The sequence below is a fragment of the Stomoxys calcitrans genome, chromosome 2, assembly GCF_963082655.1.
Source record: "Stomoxys calcitrans chromosome 2, idStoCalc2.1, whole genome shotgun sequence".
In the NCBI taxonomy this organism is placed as follows: Eukaryota; Metazoa; Arthropoda; class Insecta; order Diptera; family Muscidae; genus Stomoxys; species Stomoxys calcitrans.
In genome coordinates this window covers 229,691,637-229,706,297 of record NC_081553.1, presented here as the reverse complement: position 1 = coordinate 229,706,297, position 14,661 = coordinate 229,691,637, and the positions used below count along the sequence as shown (strand labels likewise).

The following is a 14,661-nucleotide window of genomic DNA, read 5'->3' as shown; positions in this document are numbered from 1 at the left end:
GTGTGATCTCTTTAATTTCCTGCTGGAGAAGATTATACGAGATGAATATGTGACACACTACTCACAAGAGAACACTTGCTACTCGCCTATGCCGACGACATCGATATCATAGATCTGTCACCGGTAGTAGCAATTGCAGCTTTAGAAAGAATTGAAAGAGAGTCAGTGAAAATGGGTCTGGCTGCAACTGGAGAGAAGACGAAATGGATGGTTTCAACTTGCAAAACGCCTTATACAACCGATCAGATAGAGAAAATGGAGAAATTTGGGAACCACAACTTTGAGATAGACAGCAACCTTATCTCGGCACCGCCGTAACTGAAATAAATGACACCAGTTTTGAAATACAGTGAAGAATAATACTGGCAAAAAGATGTTACTTTGGATAAAGAAAGCAGTTTAGAAACAAAGCCACCTCTCGACAAACGAAGATCTTACTATACAAAACACTGATAGTACCCGTGTTGTTATATGGTTCTGTGCTTGGAGTGTGAGAAATATTCTTCGTTGAATATATGGACCAGTTTGCGATGGTTGGTGTTTTTTTTTTTTGGTTCGCTCGAATTGACCCCCTCATTACACATAGCTTCATATTGTTATATAGCCTGCTTATAAACCCATTTTTCGATGACTTCTTTGGTCCAGAAAATCTATAAATATAAGTAGCCCTTAAGCATATATTCCGATCTTTGGTTTTGACTTTTTGAGCCTGAATATAATCAATTTTTATCCTATTTGGTCAAAATTTGGCATGTATGTAAAACGACTAATCAAACACACATTCTTTATATGTATGTAGCTACGAAATTGTTTATACATAGCATTAGTTCACTTTCAACTTCCCACAGGTAAAATATGAATTAAAGAACATGAAATTATTTTAAAAATATGTCGCATTTTCCGAACACTACAGAGCATCCAATTGGAGGCATCTTAATAACTCTGCCCATTTATTTCCGCCTGTCTCCCATCCCCATGCTATCAATTGCACAGCTATTGTGAAGGATACAAATTTAATATGAAATATTGCAATTATAAATTAAAAAAAAACTTCACCTTTTGTCCCAGCCGAGTATTGAATCAAGACCTTTCTGTTTACAAAACAGACGCTCATCGCATTCATCCACATCAGTATTGGTGAGTCTTTGACTATGTCCCCATTACAATATTTACTAACAACACAGAAGCAAAACATTTTCTCACTTCTTTTCATCAAAGAAGGCCATGCTTATTTTGTTCAGTCTTGTCAAGTTCTATTTATAGACACAATGTCTCACTATTGGAGGTGTGTTTATTAAATTGTTCTCAATTTCGAGCATGTATTAGTGAGTTTAAGAAATGGGAATGAGAATGAGCGTTTAAGTTATATTAAACTAAAAATCATTATTTCTTTAAGTAGTACATTCATTTCAGAAAAGGTATTGTCAACAATGATATGATTTTGCCAATGTTTAGTAAAATTCTCGCTTATTTCAAAAATAATCTTTTAAGGAATATTGCTAACTCCACCTGAATTGTAAGCTATTTTAACTATACTCACGAGTAGTTAGTTTTATTTGCACAAAGTTTATTTTCTCGCTCTTTAGGATTTTTTAACTAATCCTGGATAAATATCATGGACTAACGTGTATTATGTATTTAACTCCTATAAGCATTTTTCTGAGTGCATATACACCAACTTAAAGCGAGTTTATCGAAGATTGTACACCTCTGTAAAAAATATATTTTTCTCCTCTCATTTTATTAACAATCACAAGGATAATCCCAAACACTCAAGGCCTATTGTCGGTACTGTTATTGCTGTTGTAGATATTTGCCATAAAATAAAAATTACATTTATACTTGGCAAACCTTGTTAACACTGCCACAGTCAACCCTAGTCTCAACCTTCCGAAGACTGCTTCTTTTCCCTTTCCAACTATGAGCGTTACGCTTATTACACCAAAAAATGACAAAATTAAATACCGTCAACATCATCATCTATGCCGCTTCACAAAAAGGGTGACTTAATTTATTTTCCTTCAATTGTCCGCAACCGATGCGATTTAAGCGATTACGTTTGAAAGGAAGCATTTATTTGCCGACTCTCACCCTTCAAGCGGAACTTTGCAAGGGGTGGATGGTGCTATACCCACGTGTGTTTTGTAGGCATCTCTTATTGGAACACGTGTTTGCTCTCTAATATAACTTTAAGTAAAAAAAAGGAAAAAAAACGTTGGGAATTGGACCATTCAAAATCTTGTCAACGATTTTCAAATTACAATTCTTTTTATGGCCACGTTACCATTGCCAAAACAATAAAATGTCAATTATGTATGTTGCAATAAGGATAAAAGATGTTTGTCGATGTTGATGCCGATTCTGAAGCTAATGACACCAATGACAAACGCCGATTACGATGATATCCTGGCGACGACAAGTGGCTTAACATGTAAGACAGCCAGTCCATTAAAACAAAGCCAGAGTCTAGTAGACTTTAATATTCGCCTGCCTTAGAGATGTTGGTGATAAAAAGAAAATAATAATAAAAAAAAGGCAATATAAAAAAATATATTATCAGCAACAGATCAAAGTAGGATATGAAGTCAACACGTGACTCCGGCATGGTAATCGAAATAATTGAGCACATTTGATAACTTTGATATTACACATACGTATTTGCATACATAAATATGTTAGTGGAATTTATTCAATATTAATTTAAAAATAATGTCTACCCTTTTTATACCCACCACCGAAGGAAGGGGATATATTCTTTTTGCCATTCCGTTTGCAAACACATCGAAATATCCATCCGACCCTACAAAGTATATATATCCTTGAGCAGCGTAAAAATCTAAGACGATCTAGCCTATTCCGTCCGTCTGTCTGTTGAGATTACGCTACAGTCTATAAGAATAGAGATATTGGGCTGAAACTTTGCACAGATTCTTTGTTTTGTCCATAAGCAGGTTAAGTGCGAAGATGGGCTATATCGGACTATATCTTGATATAGCCCCCATATAGACCGATCCGCCGATTTAGGGTCTCAGGCCCATAAAAGCCACATTTATTATCCGATTTTGCTGAAATTTGGGACTGTTGCGTTCGACCCTCCGAAATCTCTCTTCAATTTGGCCTAAATCGGTCCAGATTTTGGTACAGCTGCCATATATACCAATCCACTGATTTAGGATATTAGGCCCATAAAGCCACGTTTATTATCCGATTTTGCTGAAATTTGGGACAGTGAGTTGTGTTAAGCCAGTCGAGATCCCACTTTAATTGGACACAAATCGGTCCAGATTTGGATATAGCTGCCATATAGACCGATCTCTTGATTTAAGGTCTTGGGCCCATAAAAGACGCATTTATTGTCCGATTTTGCCAAAATTTTGGACATTGAATTGCGTTAGACACCTTGACATCTTTCTGCAATTTGACCCAAATCGGTCCAGATTTGGATACAGCTGCCATATAGACCGATCTCTCGATTTAAAGTTTTGGGCCCATAAAAGGCGCATTTATTCGCCGATGTCGCCGAAATTTGGGACAGTGAGTTGTGTTAGGCCCTTTGACATTCTTCTTCAATTTGGCTCAGATCGGTCCAGATTTGGACCGCATTATTATTGTCCGTTTTCGCTGAAATTTGGGGACAGTTAGTTGTGTTGAGCTCTTCGACATTTTTTTTTCTCAACTTGGCCCAAATCAGACCTGATATGGATATAGCTGCCGTTTAGACCGATATCTTGATTTATAGGCTTGACCCCATAAAAGACGCATTTGTTGTCCGATTTGGCCGAAATTTCGGACAGTGAGTTGTGTTAGGCTCTTCGACATCCCTCTTTAATTTGGCCCAGATCGATTCAGATTTGGATATAGCTGTCATCTAGACCGATATCGCGTTTTAAAGTCTTGGCGCCATAAAAGCCACATTTATAATCCGATTTCGCTGAAATTTGACACATTGGCTTAGGTTAGGCTTTTCGACATCCGTTTCGTGTATGGTTCAGATCGGTCTGTATTTGGATATGGCTACCAAAAAGACCAATATTTGTTTTACATAACACTTATTAGACCATTCAATATCCGTGTCGAATTTGGTCCAATTCGGACCATATTTCGTATAGCTGCTATGGGGGCATAAATTATGCATTTTTCACCCGAGGTGGTGGGTATCCAAAGTTCGGTCCGGCCGAACTTAACACCTTTTTACTTGTTCATTAAAATTTTTGGGACCATATGCTTTCATTTGCTATTATTATAAAAAAAAACTTTTTTACTTGATATTAATGATTTTTTAACCGAAGTGAACTTTACATCGTTTTATAAAAGACAAAAATCTTTGGTGAATGTCTTTGACGATAAACGCGATGGTTGTCCTCTCTTAGTGCCGACGACACTCTTGAAGTAATTACCTTCGATAATCAGTCATCTTAACCTTTCTAGAAAGTGGTGTTGCATGTTGCAAATTTGCATTTTCCATTTCTAGTTTGACAGATTTACCAGTCTGAAAAGTCCTACCAAAGCCGGCTAAAACCTACCAGATGTTCTAAAACCAAAAATGGGTGTATATTTTTTGGAGTCCACTATCTAGAATTGGCCATTTTATCAATGAACATGTGCGGAGATTAAATAAGCCAAAATGAGTCCATAAATGCTTATTTACTACCCATTTTCACCATAACAATTCACTGCATGAACTCCTCAACATCTGAGGATGAATAAAAACTGATCATATTTGTATGTAACTTAAATATAGCCCTGTTATCAGTTTGACGGCATTGAACTCACAAAAGCCACATTTCTTACCCAGAACTGGAGAAATTGAGAAGAAATCCCATGACACTCGTACCATAACACACAACAGAATCAAACAGACGAAATATAGAACACAACGAACTGCTACAACAACAATTTAAAGTTAAATAATTTTGAGCTATCCTCCGCGTATACTAATCTAGTCATTCGGTTTGTAACACCTCGAAATATAGATCTGCAACCCCATAACGATTATATATTCTTGATCGGCTCGATATTCTGAGTCGATATAGCCATGTCCGTCCGTCTGTGGAAATCACCATAGCGGTCGAACGCGTAAAGCTAGCCGCTTGAAATTTTGCACAGAATTCGGATTGTAAATAGGCCAAATCGGTCCATGTTTTGATATAGCTGCCATATAAACCGATCTTGGGTCTTGACTTCTAAGCTTCTAGAGGGCGCAATTCTCGGTTTATATAGATCGAAACACGCTAAATTTCGAAGGAGTAAAATTAGCCGCTTGAAATTTTGCACAAATACTTTTTATTAGTACAGGTCAGTTGGGATTGTAAATGGGCCAAATATGTCCATGTTTTGATATAGCTGCCATATAAACCGATCTTGGGTCTTGACTTCTTAAGCTTCTAGAGGGCGCAATTCTCGTCCGATTTGACTGAAAATTTGTACGTTGTGTTTTGGTATCACTTCCAACAACTATGCTAAGTATTGTTGAAATCGGTTCATAACCTTGACTTCTTGGGCCGCTGGAGGGTGCAATTCTCATCCGATTTGGCTGAAATTTTGCATAAGGTGTTTTATTATGACTTCCAATAAATATGTATGTATGGCGCAAATCGATACATAACCTGATATAGCTGCCATATAAACCGATCTGGGAGATTGACTTCATAAGCCTCTAGAGGGCGCAATTCTCATCCGATTTGACAGAAATTTTGTAGAACGGCTTCTCTCATGACCTTCAACATACGTGTTCAATATGGTCTGAATCGATCAATAGCTTGATACAGCTCTCATATAAACCGATTTCCCGATTTTGCTTCTTGAACCCCTACAAGGCGCAATTCTTATCCGAATGAACTAAAATACAATATTACACAATGACTTCTACAATGTTCAGCATTCATTTATGGTCCGAATCGAAGTATAGCTTGTTAAAATTATTTTAAGATTTTTTTTTGTCAATACAATCCTGCCTTTATATTATTCTAGGAATAATAATTTACATCTAAATGAAAATAGCAGCAGAGTACCACCCCTAAGTTTAAGTTCGATGTAAATATAAAGTGGTTTTAATGACGTAATCACTTCACTAAATAATCTTCATCGTATCATCGCTATCCTTTTAATTTTCAATCGGTTAGTTATGCATTTTTTCTTGAATGCCTTACGATCTCCGTCACTTTCCACAGAGAGGAAATGTCTATTTTAGAATGTATTCGATTCTGTTAATTTGGCATTTGGGTGAACGGGGCCAATGCGAGCATGTAAGGAGGCAGAAAAAAGGGTTAAATGACGATACCAATGTGGCCTCATTTAAATCGTTAACATACCAAAGGAAATTATTCCGGACAAAAGAATTTCCAAATTAGTGAAAATTGTGAGTGCGTAAGATTTCCTCTCTACCTCTCAACCCTTAACTTGGTGATAAACTAAGTGGCCTGCTTATATTCGTGCAAGTCTATGTGGAAATTGATACATAAAGGTAATGTCTAAATAACTGGCTACGTTCTTAATTTAACCAAAAACTAAATTAAGATGGAGGCTGTGTTGCTTGTAGCAACGTAGAAAAGCAACATTCATCAGTCTTCTGCATAACTAGGCTTACAATTGACGATATGTGGCCGCAAAATATTTAAAGCTTAATTCATGTACAAACATTTGTAAAAAATTTAATAGTCTTGAAAAGAGGAAATAAAATTCAAATTTCAGGAGAAATACAAAATCAAAAAGCAATTTCCTTGAAACTAGATTTGCATAAAAATTTTCTATTAAAAATATAAGCATTTCCAAAAAACAATTTTCTCGAAATTTCGAAATTTATATAAAAAATTGTTTTTATTTTGTAATTATTTCATAGTTGGAAAATATGAAAAATTACTTTTAATTTTCAGCGGAGTTGAGAATCCATTTAGCAAAAATTTCAGGACCTAAAAATCTTTTCAGATTTTATTCAGATATCTGTCACATGGTCATAATATACTCTCAAAGATTTTTGTTTATGTATTACTACCAGAACCGTCCCGCAGCGCCTTCTTTAACTCACTAATATCTTTTTAGGCTTGGGACACTTCGCCCTGTATATCGAATTCGTACCACTGTAGCCTATGTCCGCCTATAATGCTGAATGCCTGCGTTCAAATCCTGGCGTGACATCGGACAAAATTTAAAGCAGTGGTGATCCCCTCTAAATGCTGGCGACATTTGCCATGCATGAACATGTAAAAAACTCTCCCCAAAGAGGTGTCGCACTGTGGCACGCCATTCGGACTCGTCTATAAAAAAAGTTCCTTATCGTTGAGTTTAAACTTGAATCGGAAAACTGTCATTGATGTGTGATAAGTGTGCCACTTCTCGGTTCCTGGGTAAATATTTACTCCACTCCCAAATACGTTTCTTTTGAGTCCTATATTATCGTATTGGTAAATATTGGGTTGCCCAAAAAGTAATTGCGGATTATCATATAGTCGGCGTTGACAAATTGTTCACAGCTTCATTCTAAGTATTATTAAACATGCATTTACTTTCTTTTAAAAAATCCTTTTTTTGGGCAACCCAATATTTACGGTTTAGAGAGACACTTAGCCCTTAATATAAAAATACGCTTCGTGCTCTACTCTCAAATACATTTTAAAATGGCCCCATAATGGCATGATCGGTGAAAAAATTCTGTTTGAGGGTGGTGTGGATCCCAGGGACTTTGTACCGAAAATGAGTATCAATTTCCCGAAAATCAATCAATTTAAACATCAAATAAATTTTATATAATAGGGAGGTGTTTTCGGGTGGGGCAGTTCCCCAAACACATGGCTCTTTAATTGCATATCAAATTTGTTTTTTTTTTTTCTCCAGGAATCTTTCGTTTATATTGTCGTGATGGGTCTATATACCCATTTGGCGGGTTTTAAATGGCCCCCAAGACACCCTACCCCAACAATAGAAACCATGTTTTGTTTTGACTATGAGAGTGCAAAAAAAAAATTTCGAACGAAACGCATTACCAATCTCCGAGATCTGGTGGTTTTGAAAATTAGGGTAATGAGAAGTGCACTTAATGTGAGCCAAGGTCGGTAAATATTGGGTTGCATTCTTTCTTCTGTCAGTTATCAGCTGTTACTTTTAGCTTGCTTTTGAAAAAAAGTGTAAAAAAGTATATTTGATTAAAGTTTATTCTAAGTTTTATTAAAAATGCATTTACTTTCTTTTAAAAAATACGCAATTACTTTTTGGGCAACCATATAAACCGTTTGAAAGGTGTTTTGGGGCTGGGGCGGCTCCCGGCACTTTGCCACGAAAATAAATATCAAATTCCTTCTTTACTCCCAAATACCGTTGATTTCAGCTCCATATTGCCGTAATCGAAAATGAAGTTCAGTTTAGGGGGTGCTTTAGGGCGTACCCCCTAACACTTGGCTCCCAAATTCAAATTCGTTTTCTAAGCTCAAATACCTTTAATTTGAGTTCCATATTGTTATAATAGATAAATCAACCTATTTGACTTATTTTTGGAAGGAAAAGCGCCACCTAAACTGGAATGCAAATTTTAATATCATATTCGTAATCTACTCCCAAATACCTTTCACACGAGTCCCATATAGACATGGCCGGCTAATATGCCCATTTGGAGGTACTTGGGGGTGGGGCGACCTGCCAGTACTTGGATCTAATTTTTTATGCCATATTTGTAATCTACTGTCGAATACTTTTCAATTGAAGCCCATATTGACATGAACTTCGAATATATCTGTTTAGAGGAGTTTTTCGGTTGGGGAGGCCCACTGAGTATTTGGACCAAAATTTTAACACGATATTCGTTTTCTATTCTCCAATACCTTTCTTTTGACACATATTGTCCCTATCGGTACACTTTTAGTTTTGGATGGCGTTGTTGGGGTAGGGGGGGAGGGACCGCCCCCATCTGATATCTAAAAATTATATAGACTATGTTTCTTTCCAGACAAACTTACACAATCTGCCGTTTTTGATTTTACGAAACAAACAAAAAACCGAGTTCCATATAGCCAAGATGGGTCATGTGTCCATTTAAGACGTTTTATTTGTGGGGGGGGGTCCCCTATACTTCGATCTGATTTTGTATGCCACATTCGTAATTGACTCCCGAATACCTTTGATTTGAGGCCCATATTGGCATGAACGTCCAATATGTATGTTTGCGGGAATTTTGTGGTTGGGGCGGCCCGATGAGTACTTAGACCCAAATTTAAATCCCATATTCGTATTCTATTTTGCAATACCTTTCATTTGATACCTATATTGTCCCGATCGGTCCATTTTTGATTTTGGGTGGTGATTTTGGGTAATGGGGGAGGATCCGCCCGCTCCTTCCAAAAAACCTATTTTAGGTGGTTTTGGGGTTGGGGTGGGCTCCCAGGTACTTGGACCCAAATTTTAATATGAAATTCGTACTCTACTCCCGGATACCTTTCATTTGAGTCCCATATTGTCCCGGTCGGTCCACTTTTTTTTGGGTAGTACTTTTGGGGTAAGGGGAGGGTCCGCCCCCCTTCCGATATCAAAAAATTTTATAGCCTATGTTTCCTTCCAGACCAACCTACACAATCTGTGAAAATTTCAAGGCAATCGGTTCAGCCGTGTTTGAGTCTATACGGAACAAACAAACAAACTGACAAACACATATTAAATTTTATATATAAAGAAGTTTTGCATAATTATGAAGAGGGCGATCGGGTGCAAGACCGCAAGCATTGACTTTCCACAATTTGGAATGTATATCAGATTCATACTATGCTATCAAACACATTTCGACCATGTTCTCAATAGCCCTTCCATTTATACTATGCTCTCATATTTTGAGGGAGGAAAGACCCCGCATATTTATGTGAGATTTGTACTTTACTGACAAATATTACATATCTTTCATTTGTCCTTATAAGTCGAAGTGCCCGTTTGGAGGATTTTTAGCGGTAGGACAGGGTTAGGATAAGTGTTCAACGATTTTTTGCATCTGACGTTTTGAAATTTGGACTATAATGGAGAAATAAACACGTAAAAACGTCCTAAGTTCAATCGGACTAAATCTTGGAAAATTTACGCATATTTACTATGTTTATGGCAATTTATGGAATGGCGGTTATTTCGCATTGCAGCATATGACAGCCCTTCAGTCGGTTGTTGTAGTCACATTTTCATGCGGAGGTGGCGAGCCTCGTCATGCTCCTGATGTAAGCAAGCTCGTTCCGCTCGGTCCGCAACCTGTGGACGCGCCCGGTACCTCTCAGCTAAGATTCTCGTGACAGCAATGAACACCACCTCAATGTCCCAGCCTGCTCACAGCTATCACGTGCCAGTCAATGCACGATGTTGCGTTGATATTCGCATATCGTAGCAATGCATTTGTTTTCGACAGATGGCATACATAACAAAATTTGCCCATGAATATTCTATTAAGAACAGAGGCAAACTTCTCACATATTACTGAGTAAGGACAGCACTCGGAGATATGTGAACTCTGATAGGGGGCCTCATTTTTATAGCCGAGTCTGAACACAGAGGAACGTTGCGTTGAAAAATGCAACTCTGCAAAAAAGTCAAATAATCAACTCGCAAAAGTTACACAATTTCCAACTTTGTCGACTAAAAACACTACTTCATGCGTGGCAGCACCGAATGACGCTCGCTTTCAAGCGCCAAAGTTGAAAGTTTTTGAATTTTCCGCGTTGCTTTTCAAAGGTGGTCTCATTTGTACAACAGCCACAAATCATATGGTGCAATCTGCCATCTTGTCATCAAGCTGATTGTATTGTACATTTGCCAACACACACAAAGAAATTTGTGCGCGTTTGTGTATACGTGTGCCTACATGAGAGAATATGCGAGAAAGAAGACAACAAGAAAGAGAATGCAAACAGAAGTCTGTCATCTTAATATCGTCAAACCTGGCCAGCTGTTAACGGTTTTTCGCGTGAGACCATCTTTTTAAATCCGCCTTGGTTGCTTTTGTGGGATTTCTGTGAAGAGTTGCCTCTAGGAGGGAATAACCACCGCTGAATTTTTTTTTATATCCTCGCGAAATTCACAAAATTATAAAAAGGACCTGAAAAATATGATATTTTCAGGTCCTTTTTATTATTTATGGAAATTTTATTTTTGTTTAATTCGATTCCTACAAAAAAATGTATCAAAATATGATTTTCATGCCTTACAGTACAACTGTCCCATTCATCATTATGTATTCTTCCGAATCTGCATCAGATGCTCAATGGACACTGCTATCCCTTTTGTGCATAACTAACAACTCTAACAGTTTCAATATGCACTAGCCAGACAAAAAACATTGGCTTTTGCATTCCTAATTTAATGATGACCGAAGCAAAACTTTTTAATCTTTCTAAATTGGATTAAGTCCTTTTGAAAGGTGCTTCCACCACAACTGCCCGAAAGCAACACAGCAAGGACAGCAAAACAAATATTATTTTGATACAACTGACCAAAATGCCAACAAAATGAAAAAAAGGATAATTAAACAGGCAAACATACCAGTCAGTGTCAACTCAAAGTTTTCAAATCATTCTCCAGTGTCCACTCCATAGATTGGTCCATCTCTCTCGCCTTTGCATGCATAGTGTGTCCTTTCAGAAGAGGCTTTCTCCATTTCCTGCTTCTGCTGCTGTTCATTTGTTTTCTTTGGCATATGGACTGCTATGTACAATATTTGGGTTGCACGAAATGGGAGACAGGAACAAAAAAAAACCTTGAATGTTGATTGAGTTTTCGCATGGTTACAGTTGCCATTTGCAACTCTCTAAAAATGCTGACCAAAGGTAACTAAGCTTAACAGCTTTCGGGTTATTAAATGCACTTAGTCCTGCTCGGTGATGACGTTATGGTTTTTAATTGCAAATGCCTTTGCTTAGTTGGACTTGGTGGTGGGGTTTACAAAGAAATGTAAAGAGCTTAAATGTGATAAAAGTTGAGTACCCTTGCAGAAGATGCACCACAGGGCTTACGTACAATGTTATTTATATTCTGGAAATAATAAAAAAGTTAATTAAGTCTAATTAAATGAATTAAAGGCAAACGAAAACAATCAGAGTCATATTAAATCATAACAAAAAGTATGACAGCAGCAGATATAATGGTGCTGTATTAGAAAAAGCTACTTAAGAAGTAGTTGTAGTTCACCATAGCACAGAGGTTAGCATGTCCGTCTCACTGGTATGTGAGAAATTTACCACTATTCCTTAATGGAATGTTAATGAACAAATTTGCATTTACTTAGGTAGTCAAAGACCATGGCCAAACGAAATTAATTTCCTTAATTAATTACTACTACTATTATCCGTCAACGCAACTTGATCCATATATGCAAGTGATTTGTAAAGTACAAATCCGTATATTAGTGCCATCTTAGAGAGCATGATTTTTTGTTCCTCGAGAGGTGACTCTACTTTTCAACTTCTCACTTAGTACAAAATTGCTTGGTAGAGACAAATTATTTCTTCATACCAAATTTAATGGCGGTACCGTGGTTGAGTCTTTGTTCTTCTATCTCTATTTCAAATGTATAGCTATTTACATTCAGTGTATTCTTGTTCTCGTTTTTATACCCTCCACCATAGGATACTTATTTCGTCATTCTGTTTGTAACACCTCGAAATATGCGTCTGAGACCCATAAAGTAAAGGTTGGTTGGGATTGTAAATGGGCCAAATCGGTCCATGTTTTGATATAGCTGCCATAAAAACCGATCTTGGGTCTTGACTTCTTGAGCCTCTAGAGGGCGCAATGCCCGTCCGATTTGTCTGAAATTTTGCACGTGGTGTTTTGGTATCCCTTTCAACAACTGCACTAAGCATGGTATCACTGCACGTAGTGTTTTGGTATCGCTTCCAACAACTGTGTTAAGTATGATTCAAATCGGTTCATAATCTGGTATAGCTGTCATATAAACCGATCTTGAATCTTGACTTCTGGAGCCAATAGAGCTCGCACTTCTCATCTGATTTGGCTGAAATTTTGCACGAGGTGTTTTGTTCTCTCATGACCTTCAACATACGCATTCAATATGGTCTGACACGCTCAATAGCCTGATACAGCTCCCATATAAACCTATCTCCCGCAATTCTTATCCGAATGAACTGAAATATTACACAATGACTTCTACAATGTTCAGCATTCATTTATGGTCCGAATCGGACTATAACTTGATATAGCTCCAGTAGCATAACAGTTCTTGTTCAATATTCTTTGTTTGCCTAAAAAGAGATACCGCGCATAGAACTCGACAAATGCAATCCATGGGTACATAAGATTCGGCCCGGCCGAACTTAGCACGCTCTTACTTGTTCAGTGTTTACTTGAGCTTATAATGGGACAGTATACTGAACACTTGCACAGATGACGTTTGAACACAATTATCAATCAATCAGTGCTACCACTCCAAAAAAATTTACTCATAAAAATGCAACCTTAATTAATGAGGTCTCAGCCAGTCTGGCCCTACAATAGAATGTTCCTCGTGGCTCTTGCCCTTTGGAAGGCTTTCCATACGTTCAGCCATGCCACGGTAGTGAGGATGAGCCTCTGTTTTTGTGTGGTCGTATATGGTATAAGAAGTTAAAGCCTCGTAGAGTGAAACAGTTGGAGTGGTACAGTACTGTTTAACCCCTACTTACCCTTTCTTTCACACTGTCCTGGCAACATCGAAATCGTATCCTAAGCAAATGATTGGGGATGTTCATCAAGTTGGATCTTATTGATCCAACTTCAGCAGCACAACAAACGCGTCGTAGCGGCAAACAGCTCCCGTATGCAAACCCTGTTGCAGTCAGGTTTACGTACCGAAGTCGGTCCAGTAACATTTTCGGTCAATGTCTTCCCCTCCGCAAATCTGTGGCTGCAACATCTGCCGTATCATCATCCGCCATACAAAGCACGTGATAAAGTTAATCTCCTGGGCGATACAAATACTTTCCACCAGACGCGGCTTCCTCAATTCCTATTATGCTGGGATTGTTACCTACACACTAGATCTTATAGCCAGGGACCACATGACACTCAATACCTGTTTATCCGCCCAGTCTTTTTTACTGGGCTTGCTATCAGATAACTAGAAATTCATCCATGAACATTCTATTAAGGAACAGGGACAAACTTATCAATGAGTGTCAAGTCAAGTTTAAGCTCAATGATAAGGGACCTCCTTTTTATAGCCAAGTCCGAACGACACCACTTTGTTGAGAAGTTTTTACATGGCTGCCATGCTAAATGGTACAATGCCTCACAAATATCGCCAGCATTAGGAGGGGATACCTGCCGCAGAAAATTGTTCCTAATGTTATCGCAGGGATTCGAACCCTGGCGTCCAGCGTCATAGGTGGACATGCTAACCTCTGGATATTTAACAGTACCTAGCAATTGCATATGAATACACAACACAGTTACAAAAACAATTCGGTTTGATCCGTCTACCCACAGCAGATTTATTTTTCAAAGACCGCAGTTCTCTTTAATTGACCCATGGTGTCGATTACATCTCCAAATGTCACCAGCAGACGTTGTTTCTTGAATGGTGTGCGAATTAGCCAAAACCTTCAACATGTAGATTTTTTAATCATAATCATACCATGATCTGCATCCTGATCTGAAACTTTACAGGGTGCTGAATGGTTTGAAGTAATTCTTCCTATAACTGTAAACATA

The 14,661-nt window shown here is 37.8% G+C and overlaps 1 protein-coding gene across 1 annotated transcript in view; it reads right to left on the bottom strand.

The window, feature by feature from the left end:
• Positions 1-11,967, bottom strand: part of LOC106080423 (homeobox protein B-H1) — a 72,366-nt gene extending 60,399 nt beyond the window's left edge. Inside the window, exon 1 of the mRNA XM_013241807.2 lies at positions 11,497-11,967. The gene's annotated coding sequence lies outside the window, so the exon portion shown is untranslated. The remainder of the gene's footprint in view (positions 1-11,496) is intronic.
• Positions 11,968-14,661: the final 2,694 nt, after the last annotated feature.